Here is a 13,085-nt window from a genome sequence, read left to right on the forward strand (position 1 = left end):
GGCTTAGAATTCACAGGCTCATGCATTCCTGGTGAATGTAAAACATAAGAATGATAGTTTATTTTTTTATTTTTTACAAAAAATTTTAAAAAGATTTTATTTATTTATTCATAGAGACACACAGAGAGAGAGGCAGAGACACAGTCAGAAGGAGAAGCAGGCTCCATGCAGGGAGCCCGACGTGGGACTGATTCCAGGTCTCCAGGATCACGCCCTGGGCTGAAGGTGGCGCTAAACCGCTGCGCCACCGGGGCTGCCCCAAGAATGGAAGTTTAAAGTGTAGGAAGAGAAAAAACAAGTGGTCCAAATGGTCAGTTGTCAGAATCAACCAAGATGTCTAAAACAAAAGAGCCTCAGTTTTGGGGATATAGAGACAGCTTGGCTTTTTATCTTGCTGTGTGGTTGGCAATGTGTTTAATCACAATAGCTGTCTTTTATTTATTATTATTATTATTATTGAAATATAGTTGACATACAATAATAGTTTCCATTGTATAACATAGTGATTCAACAACTGCATATATTATGAAATGCTCACCTTTACCATATTTCCAATGCTGTACTTTCCATCCTTGTTTATTTTTTAACTGGAAGGTTGTACCTCTCAAATTCCTTTCATAGGAAAAAAAAAAAAAACTAAGGCAAGTTTATGGAAGCCTTGAATATTAGGCTAATGAGTTTTAAACATGGTTTGTAGACAATGAGTAGGTATCTGCTGTTTCTGATCCCTTCTTTTTTTAAAGATTTATTTGTTTATTTTAGAGAGAGAGAGAGAGAGCAAGTGAGGAGAGGGAGGGGCAGAGGGAGAGAGAATCAAGTAAACTCCCCGCTGAGCCGGAAGCCCGACACAGGGCTCTCTATCCTAGGGCCCCCAAGACCATGACCTGAGCCAAAATCAAGAGTCTGGCGACTTAAGTGACTGAGCCACCCAGGTGCCCCTCTGATCCCTTCTTAAAATTCAGATTCTAAAGAACCACCAGCTTTCTTTATATCCCGCCTTCTTCAACAAAACTAGAAAAGGTATTAATCTTTTTTTAAAAAAAAGATTTTATTTATTTATTCATGAGAGACACAGAGAGAGAGAGGCAGACATAGGCAGAGGGAGAAGCAGGCTCTATGCAGAAAGCCCAGTGTGGGACTCGATCCAGGGATCTCCAGGATCATTCCCTGAGCCTAAAGCAGATGCCCAACCACTGAGCCACCCAGACATCCTGAAAAGGTAATCTTTATACTTGGTGACTAATGACCTACACTTGAGGTTGCTTCTTTTAATATTTGCATTTTAGCCAGCTTCTGTAACTTTACGCCTCTTCACCCCAATAGTGAGATCAGTGGCAAAAGAAATGTTAGAAATCAGAAAGTCAAACCACAAAATTCCACATTCACATTCTTCCCAGGTTGACCAAACTGGAACCCTCCAAACTTGTTCCCTAGAACCTCCTGGGTCAGAGGAACATGTGTCTTCCTATTCCTCTATATTTGTTGGTTCCTCTGCTTTCTGTGGCATGAGCAGTCTCCTCCAGGGCCCTGCCAGCTACTCCTCTGAGAGGAAAGCCTAGGAAAAGCTCTCCCTCTTCTGCCTTTATGTGTACTTTCCCTCCCTCTGTCCAAGTCTCCAGTGTCTATTTGGTGCTATTTTAATTAACATTTAATGACATATTCATTCCACAGTCTTTTTTAGCTGGCATCCTGTAACAATATCTAGTTGCCACCTCTACTACCTAGACTAGTAGTAAGGAGATTTTTAAAAGAGCCTTGTTGGAATTAATCCATTTTCCATAGAGCACTATTACAGTACCCAATTAATTGGCAATTAATTATGAATGCAGTCATATGACTTCAGCTTAACATGGATTTACACACACATCATGCTTTTATACTTATTTCTAAACAACCTCCTGTCCACTCTCAATTTATACCAGAACCCCACATGGAACTCTTCTAGTCACAGTTAAAGTAGCAACTTCCCAACTATATTCCATTGCCATTTCTAACTTCTAGATTTAAATGCCCTCTACAGACCCCCTTGAACCCCAACTACTAACATACCACTTTTTCCTTTTTAAAATTTAGAATCAATTAATTAACATATTGTTTATTATTAGTTTCAGAAGTAGAGTTAAGTGAGTCATCAGTTCCATACAACACCCAGTGCTCATTACATCAAGTTCCCTCCTTAATGCCCATCACCCAGTTACACCATTCTCTCATCCATCCCACCTCCAACAACTAATGTACCACTTTGAAATCTGCCTGAAAAATGTCCAACTTACCATTTCCTTCCCTGTTATACAACTTAACACATGTGTTCCCACCATATTCAGGCCCTTTTCAAGTCTTCTTTACAACTGTTTCTAAGAAAGCTTCTATCACCTATGAAGCATAGAGCCTTATATATTCTGTTGTTCTTATTGTCACCTCCATTCAAATGTTAGGATAAATACCAGTTAGGACAAAAACCTAAAAGACAATTATATTTTAATTATCTTAACCCTAGACAGACTAAAATAAGTCACAACCCATACATAAATCATGTATAATTGGGAGAGAAAGGTCTAGTTTTAGCACAAGAAGAGAGGCAGCAGAGCAGCCCCGGTGGCTCAGTGGTTTAGCACCGCCTACAGCTCAGGGCATGATCCTGGAGATCTGGGATGGAGTCCCACATCAGGCTCCCTGCATGGAGCCTGCTTCTCCCTCTGCCTGTGTCTCTGCCTCTCTCTCTCCTCTCTGTGTATTCTCATGAATAAATAAATAAAATATTTTTTAAAAATCATGAAAAAAAAAAGGCAGCAGAGAAAAGGATAGGATTTTTGTCACATCCCTAGATTTAAGCTTCTTTTGCTAAAACTTCATAAAAGCATATGTCAAGAGAATTTAGACCATGATTGTCCTGGAAGTTGACAGCAGGCTGCACTTCATTCTGGGCAGCTCACATCTGGGAATTAACATTGGAAAAATGTCTTTGTCTTGTCCCTCTTCTTCCTCACAGACATCTGGAAGGTCACCAGTGACTTTCAAATTGCTAGAAGACAATTTTCTGTCCTTATCATAACTGACCTTTCTGGAACATTGGACACTATTGTATTGTCTCCTTCTTGAAATTCCTCTTGGACAGGTCTCTCTTGGCTCTCTTCGTTCTTCTCTTTGTTCCCTCAGTTTCCTTTACTGACTTCCTTCTCTGCAGCACTTTAAATATTAGAACACTCCATACTTCTATTTTCCACTCTCTTTTTTGTTTGTTTTCAGTATGTGCTCCCTGGATGACAGACTCTGTAGCTAGGGCACAGGGGTACAAGAGCAGCTGGCTCTAGGGCTCCCAAACAGACTAGGTTTGACCACTCACCACTGACAAAATCCAAAGGGTGAAACACAAATGGTGGTAAAACAAGAAAGGAATATTTCAGCGAGGCCAGCTCCAGGAAGACAGCAGACTAATGTCTCCAAAGTGCTGAAAATACTTCCAGGTTTATATGAGGAAAATGTGAGACAGAAGACATTGGGTACCTGCAGGTGAGTGGTGAAGGTCAAGTTGTTCTTTGTCTGGGGGTCAGTTATGGGCAGGAGTTTTGCTGGCTCAGGGCAGTCCTTATTGCTTGAGGGAATAGTTTTGGTTCCCATTAGGGGACACTTTGCCCTTGGGGTCTTTAGCCTGAATTAAGAGATCAGTAGGAGAGAAGAATTTAACCAATTAGAAAGTTTGTGGTCAAAATGGAAGTAGATGAAGTCCTCTTTCAACTCTATATTCATGCCTCTGAAATCTCCATCTCTAACTCATTTATTCCCTCTGAGCATGAGATGGATATATACAGCTATCTATACCCATAAAGACCTCATCCTTAATTATACCCTAAACCAAGCTCTTTATCTCCCTTATCCTGTCCAGCTCCCAGTCCATGCTTTTGTTCATGAATCCCCCAACTTGGGAATGACACCACAATTCAGACTGTCAGCATTCTCCATTCCTTCCTTTCTAATTGTGTATCAAGTCTTGTTTATTTTATTTCCATGGTATGTTTTGACCCTAAATCCTGCTATTGGAGAGAACCCACATGGAGCTCAGCAATCTCCCTGAACTAAGAAGATGGAGCTAGAGATCCAGGGTGGCCAAACCAGCTAGAATTCACAGAGCAGAATTCTGAGAAGAGGGCTGCACAAAGAGCACTCCAAAGATCTACAGAGAATCTCCCTTGAGTCTTCAGCTAAATACTGATTAGAAGGAAACTACCTGAGGCTGGGTAAAGTACCATAGGAAAAGAACAAAGAGAATAATCCTGATTCTGATTGTAGGGGAGAAGGATTTGCTCTCTGATGGAAATGTGCTGCACACATTGGAAAAAACCAAGATGTTAATACTAAATTATAATAATAATAATAATTATAATATTAACAACCATGTAAAGGCTACTATAAGAGTACCCAATTTTACCTAGTAGTAGTCAGGAAATATGTGTTTTGGAAAAAAGTCTCAAACACTGGAGATACTGATTTAAGAGTCATCAATTTGTGTATGGGAACTGAAGCCCAGAGAGTGGGTGAACTCACATAAAGAGAGTGTATGAACTTACACTTAAAGAGAGTGAACTCACTTAAAGAGAAGTTGCAAGAAAATAGTGAAGTCGTTGTTGTCATCATCATCACCATCATTATCATCCTAACCTTTACTGAGTGATTTTTACTATATGCTGGACATAGTGCCAAGAAATTCATATGCATTATCTCATTTAAATTTCACAAAAGCCTTACAAGTTTAGGCTCTGGAACCTTTGGCAATGGTAACATTTAGAAGGCTGACAGATTAAGATGCTTTCCATTAAGTGGATCTGAAAAGAGAGCCATCAGAGAAACAAAACAAGTTAAGAGTTGGGATCCCTGGGTGGCTCAGTGGTTTGACAACTGCCTTTGGCCCAGGGGTCCCATGATCGAGTCCCACATTGGCCTCCCTGTTTGGAGCCTGCTTCTCCCTCTACCTGTGTCTCTGCCTCTCTCCTCTCTCTGCCTCTCATGAATAAATAAATAAAATCTTAAAAAAAAAAAAAAAAGGAAAGGGAAGATGTCATAGAAGCCCAAGCAGAATCATGCTTTGGGAAGAGAGAGGTCAGCAATGCCACATGCTGCAAAGATACCAAGGAATCAGGGTGCCTGAGTGGGTTGAGCCTCCCTCCAACTCTTGATTTGGGCTTAGGTCATGATCTCAGGGTCATGAGATTGAGCTCTGCAATGAGGGTCAGGCTCCATACTCATGGAGTCTGCTTGAGATTCTCTCTCTCCCTCTGCCCTCTGCCTCCCTACCCCATCCACACTCATGCTCTCTCATACTCTCTCTCTTTCAAATAAATAAATCTCAAAAAAAGAAAAGAAAGGGGAGTGGTGGGGAAAGGGAGAAAAGAACAATAGAAAAGACAGACTGAAGAGCTTAGCCAAGTGTCTTATTTCCAGAAAGAAGGTAAGAATAAAAGAGAGAGAAAGGATGGGGCCAAGAGGTCTAATGGAAGAGTAGGTCTTGAGCAGCGGGAGGGACTCCTAGGTTGAAAGAAAGGAGAAGCAGAAGAAATAGAAGTTAGGGGAGTTTACTACTGAGGGTTCTGTTTTGGTCTTAAAAGTAGGAGGCAAAGTCATCTGCTGCAAATTAGGTGGGCAGGGGGCTGGAAGAGAGCAAGGAAAGTTTGTGATGTTGGTCAATAACTACTTAAATTCAAAACAATGTATCTGATCTTCTGGAGACTCTCTGTGGAGACTTTAATCAGAGCTGAAAACAGCAGGAAATATATCCTAATAGCTTCTCTTCTTCTGCAAAAAACTTGTACCCAGACTCTTTAGACGGATCCCTGCCTAATAAGATTTTTGTTATAGGGTTTTCTCTGTGGAGGGGGACAGGAAAAAGTGATATATAGAGGAGTAAAAATCATGAATATAGGTAGAGCAAAATCATGAATGAGTGTTGAGTTCTCTTTAACTTTTTGATACATATTGAGATGATTATATAGTTTTATTTTTTTAATTTTTTTAATTTTTATTTATTTATGATAGTCAGAGAGAGAGAGAGAGAGGCAGAGACATAGGTAGAGGGAGAAGCAGGCTCCATGCACCAGGAACCCGACATGGGATTCAATCCTGGGTCTCCAGGATCGCGCCCTGGGACAAAGGCAGGCGCTAAACCGCTGAGCCACCCAGGGATCCCGATTATATAGTTTTAAATTACATTAATAAATTTTCTTTTTTAATTTGAATTTTAGTTAGTTAACACAGAGCGCAATATTGGTTTCTGCAGTAGAATTCAGTGATTCGTCACTTACATATAACACCCAGTACTCATCACAAGTGCCCTCTTTAATATCCAACGTTTATCTAGTCCATTCCCCACTGACATAAAGTTTCTAATGTGGAACCATTCCTGTGGTAATATCCTTCTTGATCATGAAATTGAATTTTATTTGTTTATATTTTATTTGGGATTTTTGCACCTATGTTCATGGATAAGATTAGCTTGTAATTTTTTCTTCTTCTTTTACTGTCCTTGTATTTTTTACCTTAAAGGGTATGCTAATCCTATAAGCTAGCATGATGTATCATCTTTAACAACTTTTTTTCACCATTGCTTCTTGCACTCCCCTATTTCCTTTTTGGTTCCTTTATTCTGGTTTCAGTACATTCCTTAATAGTTCTTTCAGTAAGAGTATTTTGGTGGTAAATGTTCTAAGTCTCTGTAGGTCTTTAAATATGTTTATTTCACTTTCACTTCTAAATTAGTTTGTCAAAGTATAGACTTTTAGATTTACCCTGTCCCTGGACACCTCTGGACTTCATCAGTTCTAAACCCACTTTAATGTTAATTTCTCAGTTCAACATTCCTGAACTACATAGATAGTATGAATTTGAAACATGTGGCTAATGTAGTGCATGCTTGGAGAAGTAGTTTCTCTCCAGTATCTATTTCCTATCCACAGTACTGGTTTATGAGCCATAATTTCCTTGTGACCCCAGGGTGCCAGAAATAAAGAAATAGGGGTATAACTACTTTGGAAAAGTTTGACAGCTTCTCAAAATGTTAAATATAGAGTTACCATATGAACCAGCAATTGTACCCAAGAGAAATGAAAACACATGTCCACATAAAAATTAACCAAGTATATAGTTCACAGTTCTGCCACTAACTAGCTGAATGAATCACTTAATTGCTCTGGGTTAAAGGTTTTTTTTAATATGTAAAATGAAATATATATATTATATATATTAAATTATATATATTTTAATACGTAAAATAAAATATATATTATATATTAAATTATCTCAAAGAGCTCTTCCAATAATAAAATTCTGTGAAATGGAAATGGAAATTAAATTGGAGATGCATTGCTTAGTAAAGGTCTCCCATAGTCATATGTGCACAAGGATAGAAGATAGAAAGCTTTAGCATGCTTATTTATCTCATTTGTCCTTAGAGAGAGGGCAAAAGTCTCCCTGGAATATCTTTCATCAGAGGAGCTAGAGAGCTCCTTGGCTGGTGAAGGAAATGACACTGTAAACTCCAGAATGCTGTCTGCACAGCTTTCAAGTCCAAAGGGAGGACTATACAAGTTAGTAGAAAGAAGGTAACTTACAGAGGGAAGAAAATTCTTTTATGTGCATCATGCTCTGTGCTAATTTTTTAAAAATATTTTGTTTGACAGAATGAGAGAGAGAGCACAAGAAGCAGGCAGAGTGGCAGGCAGAGGGAGATGGAGAAGCAAGCTCTCTGCTGATCAGGGAGCCCGATGCAGGACTCAATCCCAGGACCCCAGGATCATGAGCTGAGCTGAAGGCAGCCACTTAACCGATTTAACCACCCAGGTGCCCAGGTGCCCATGCTAATTACTTTCTATAGCTATATCATTTATTCTTTATGTATCATGTAGATTTACTGGCCCTATTTTTAAATGTAAATTTTTTTTAAAGTTTATTTATTTATTTATGATAGTCACACACACAGAGAGAGGGGCAGAGACACAGGCAGAGGGAGAAGCAGGCTCCATGCACCGGGAGCCCGACGTGGGACTCAATCCCGGGTCTCCAGGATCACGCCCTGGGCCAAAGGCAGGCGCCAAACCGCTGTGCCACCCAGGGATCCCTTAAATGTAAATTTTTGAATAGAGGGAAAACTGAGGCTCACAGAGTTTAAGTGATTTGAAAGCCCATATGGCACTGATGAAATGGCACTGATGAAATCCTAGTTAAGAAATCTGTTGGTCTGGAAAACTGTGTGGAGGTTCCTCAAAGAGTTAAAAATAGATCTGCCCTACGACCCAGCAATTGCACTGCTGGGGATTTACCCCAAAGATACAGATGCAGTGAAACGCCGGGACACCTGCACCTGGATGTTTATAGCAGCAATGGCCACAATAGCCAAACTGTGGAAGGAGCCTCGGTGTCCATCAAAAGATGAGTGGATAAAGAAGATGTGGTTTATGTATACAATGGAATATTACTCAGCCATTAGAAATGACAAATACCCACCATTTGTTTCGATGTGGATGGAACTGGAGGGTATTATGCTGAGTGAAATAAGTCAATCGGAAAAGGACAAACATATGGTCTCATTCATTTGGGGAATATAAAAATTAGTGAAAGGGAATAAAGGGAAAGGAGAGAAAATGAGTGAAAATATCAATGAGGGTGACAAAACATGAAAGACACCTAACTCTGGGAAACGAACAAGGGGTAGTGAAAAAGGGAAGTGGGTGGGGAGTTGGGGTGACTGGGTGATGGGCACTAAGGGGGGCACTTGGTGGGATGAGCACTGGGTATTATGCTAAATGTTGGCAAATTGAACTCCAATTAAAAAAAAAAAAAGAGGGATCCCTGGGTGGCACAGTGGTTTGGTGCCTGCCTTTGGCCCAGGGCGCGATCCTGGAGACCCGGGATCGAATCCCACATCGGGCTCCCGGTGCATGGAGCCTGCTTCTCCCTCTGCCTGTGTCTCTGCCTCTCTCTCTCTCTGTGTGTGACTATCATAAATAAATAAATAAATACATACATACATACATACATACATACATAAATACATACATAAATAAATACATAAATAAACAAATAAAAGATAGATGGATAGATAGATAGATAGATAGATAGATAGATAGAAAAAGAAACCTGTTGGTGGTGCCTGGCTGGCTCAGTCAGTAGAGCGTGCAACTCTTGATCTCAAAGTTGTGAGTTGAAGCCTTATGTTGGGCATAGAGCTTGAAAGGAAGAAATAGAGAGGAAGGAGAGGAAGGAAAGGAAAGGAAAGGAAAGGAAAGGAAAGGAAAGGAAAGGAAAGGAAAGGAAAGGAAAGGAAAGGAAAGGAAAGGAAAAAGGAAAGGAAAAAGGAAAGGAAAAAGGAAAGGAAAGGAAGGAAAAAAGGGAGGGAGGGAGGAATCTGTTGAATTCTGGCTGTACCAGAGATCTGTCATGGCTAAGAGATGTTTCAAATTATCAAACTGTTCTGAAGCCATGAACAGGAGGCCCCTACATAGCAGACTTAACTCCAGGGAGACCCAGACAATGCCTGGAATTCAACTGCACCAAATCCTTTTGGTGTCCAAAATTAAGTTTTGTGCATTTTAATTTCAAGCTGCTTCCATATTATAAATGTAATAGAAAAGTAGCCTTAAAGCAAAATAAGTCACACCAGGGAAACTCCTGCTGAGTTAACACTCTGGGAGGTAGAGATCCTTGAGTCAGAGGAGGCCAAGGAGCAGGAGAATTTAGAGGCCCTTTAGCCTTGAAAGTGCTGTAGATCTGGGAGGCCAGATAAAGTAGTCTGAGGGGTGGCGCCACAGCTTGAGGTTATTAACAGCCCAGTGTTGCATAAAAAGGAGTGGGAAGGCAAGGGATAGCTTTGGTCAAGCTACCAAAGTCACCAAACCAAAGCTTGGTCTCTGATTTCACTGACCCTTCCAACTCAGCAATTTTCACAGGTAAGTCCAAAGGAGAATTGCTTCAGGAATTGGACAGTTTAACTCTCTTCTGCTAATAGAAGGATATCATCACTAAAATCTGAAAGAAAAAAAAAAATCTGAAAGAAAATGGACCAATGGTGATGACATGATTTACTAATGAGGTCAACTTATTTTTCTATAAGGAGCTTGGCAGAAATTCTCTAAAACAATAGACAACCCCCAAATCCTTTATATCTAACTTTGAGATCTGGGGTGGCATTTGGCAGCAGTAAACTTCCTCGTTATGTTTAACTTGGATTGAAAAGCAAAATGTGTAGTCTTTGGAAATGCACTGATTAATGAATGAAGGGAACAAAGAGGAATCAATTGCTTATTTAGATGTTGCTATTGATGATCCACAATTAGAAGGGGAGTCAAATAAATAATTATAGCCACAGACATTTGTTCTTTGTTAGAATCTAGGCATAGAGCCTCAGCACTAAACTAGGGTGAGCAGAAAGATTCATTGGTAGAAGATTTCTGAAATCTTTTCCATAGCTGACTTATATCCTTTCAGAGAGGAGTTTGTTTTCAATCTTTGTTTTCCTTTGGCATCTAAAGGCCCTTCTCAAAAGAAAAGTAAATTCCCTGCTCCGGACTAGGACAAAGTATGTAAGGTTTGTTAGTTTCATCTCTGCAAGGCTGAGTGTCTAATGATGGTGTTTTTACCTTTTTCTTAGGATAGCCTTGAATTTCCTAAACTGACTTTGAGAGACTCCGATTTTTTTTTAAAGATTTTATGTACTTATTCATGAGAGACACAGAGAGACAGAGATATAGGTAGAGGGAGAAGTAGGCTTCCCATAGGCAGCCTGATGCAAAACTCGATCCCAGGACCCCAGAATCATGACCTGAGCCAAGGCAGAGGCTCAACTACTTAGCCATCCAAGTGCCCTGAGAGACTCAGATATTGTATTTTATAAATATTAGTTACAGATTTTATCTATCACTCATGTTATCTGTGCAAAATCAAGAAAATATATTTGAATGGATACAAACTTAGAGTACCAGTCCCTATGGCAGATAAGGAGTGATCCTTGATTATTTAAATACAAGGCACACCTGGAACACTTTATTATGAGGGAACTAACTCAAGTTGTTTCACCACTTGAAAATGGGACAGGACCATTGCAAGAGTAAAGAAAGTTATTTTTCAAAAGCCAGATCTCCAGATTCAAAAGAGGAGAAAGCATTATTCTTTTCAAGGTTCAATCCTTAGAACTGATTCTACTTTGCTGGTTTATGGCATTTCCATACTTTGCCTATACTTTAGGCTGAGCCTGGATCGGTTGGAGGTGGGAGATAAAGGAAGTACCTTTTGGAAAACCTGTCTTCCTCTTGGGTTCCTAGGGTCATATTTGCATGATTTGTTCTAATAATACCACTTTGTTCTAATACCATTTTATTCAGTCAGCCAGCTCCAGGTATTTATTGAGCATCTATTATGTATGCCGTCCTATCCTAGGTGCCAGAGAGGATGCAAAAAGAGAAATCTTCAGCAAAATTTACAAAATGTAAAAGGGTTTACACTTGTAAAGGAAGTTAAATTGGCCTTTGAAAATTCTCTTCTTGGTTTTGTTGATTTACATCTAGTATCTAGTAGCCCCAGTTTTAGCTCCCACATCCCATGGCTGATTTACTATCATACATCAAAACTTTGGTTCCCAAAAGTTTAGGACATATACCGGTGATAGTACATGAGATGACACTGAATTTAGGTGGTAAATGGACAAGCATAAAATAACAAAGAATTACATCATGAGAAAATAATTCCTTTGCAGTCCTCTTTCAAGCCTAGATTACCTGTGGAAGAAATTCTCATTGGGCCTAATAGGTCATGAACATAATCCAACACTTACTAATCTCCTTTTCAACCAAAAAAAAATAGACCTCAGGCCTGAAGTTTTTTTTTAATCTGGCAACAGTAGCTATTTAGAGCTTAATGACACTGCTTTGTTCATTTTATTTTCTAGGATTATAATCTTTTTGTGACAAATGAACTGATATGATATAAATTTTCTTCTCCTCCTAGCCTGCAGCCCTTCCTCAGCTGAGGCTGGTAGACTGCTGCCTTTGAGACACACAGAAGCGGAGAGACTACCTCTGGAATGGGCAGGGAAACCTTTGGTAGAATTGTCTGATCCATTTTTCTGGGGTTATCCCTGCTTCTACAGACAAGCTACCTTGTCTACCTCTGCTTCTACAGACAAGCTACCCGCAGAGCTTCTGTCAGCTTTGCCACTGTCTCTCCACAGCCTGTCTAACTCAGAGTCACAGGCCAGCTCTGCTTTTAACCAGGAGTCTAGGCAAGAGTTTCAAGTCCGTTTAGGATTCCATTCGTCATGTTAACCCAGAGCTTCGAGTCAATAGCTGGGAATTTCCTCTGTGACACCGTGTCGGGGGGAAGTGCTGAGTGCCACATCGTGCCCATCCAATGGATTGAATCTGTTGCAGCCTTGCATCATCACAATCACCCCTGACTTTACCAGGTGCTTTACAGAACTCCCCAGATGAGAACTGAGTAAGGTATAGATATGAAAGCAGTTGGTAAACTCCAAAGCCCCAGAAAAATATATAAGACAATTCTACCAAAGGTTTCCCTGCCCATTCCAAAGTTTAGTCCTTGAATCTCTGTCCTTTTCTTTATTCCTGTTCTCCTTGGGCAGTTTCATCTGTTCCCCTGGTTTTAATTATGGTCTATATGTAAGTAACACCCAAAATCTGCATGTCTAGCTTATATCTCTCCCCAAAATGTTAGCTTTTATTTTGAACAGATTCCTACATATCTCTATTTCTGTGTATCCCAGAGATACATTAGAGCAAACAGAACTCACCTCCTTCCTCACTAAACCCTGCTCTTCCTCTGGAATTTAGCATCTAATTGGTAATACTGTCAGCCACACAGTCACCTGAGCTAGACACTGGAGAGCCTTTCTTGATTTTTCCTTTGCTTCACCCACTTCCATCCAAGGCCCTTAGATCTGTTGTTTCTTCCCTAAACTCACTAATTCAGGTGCTTATTTTTCTTTCCCCTCTATGATTCTGCTTTAAGTTAGAGTCTTTTCTCTGTTCTCCTTGTCTCCAGATGTGTTATGTCAATCTCCCCTCCAGACTTCTGCTAGTGGATTTGTA

This window comes from Canis lupus, chromosome 26, assembly GCF_048164855.1.
Source record: "Canis lupus baileyi chromosome 26, mCanLup2.hap1, whole genome shotgun sequence".
Classification (NCBI taxonomy): domain Eukaryota; kingdom Metazoa; phylum Chordata; class Mammalia; order Carnivora; family Canidae; genus Canis; species Canis lupus.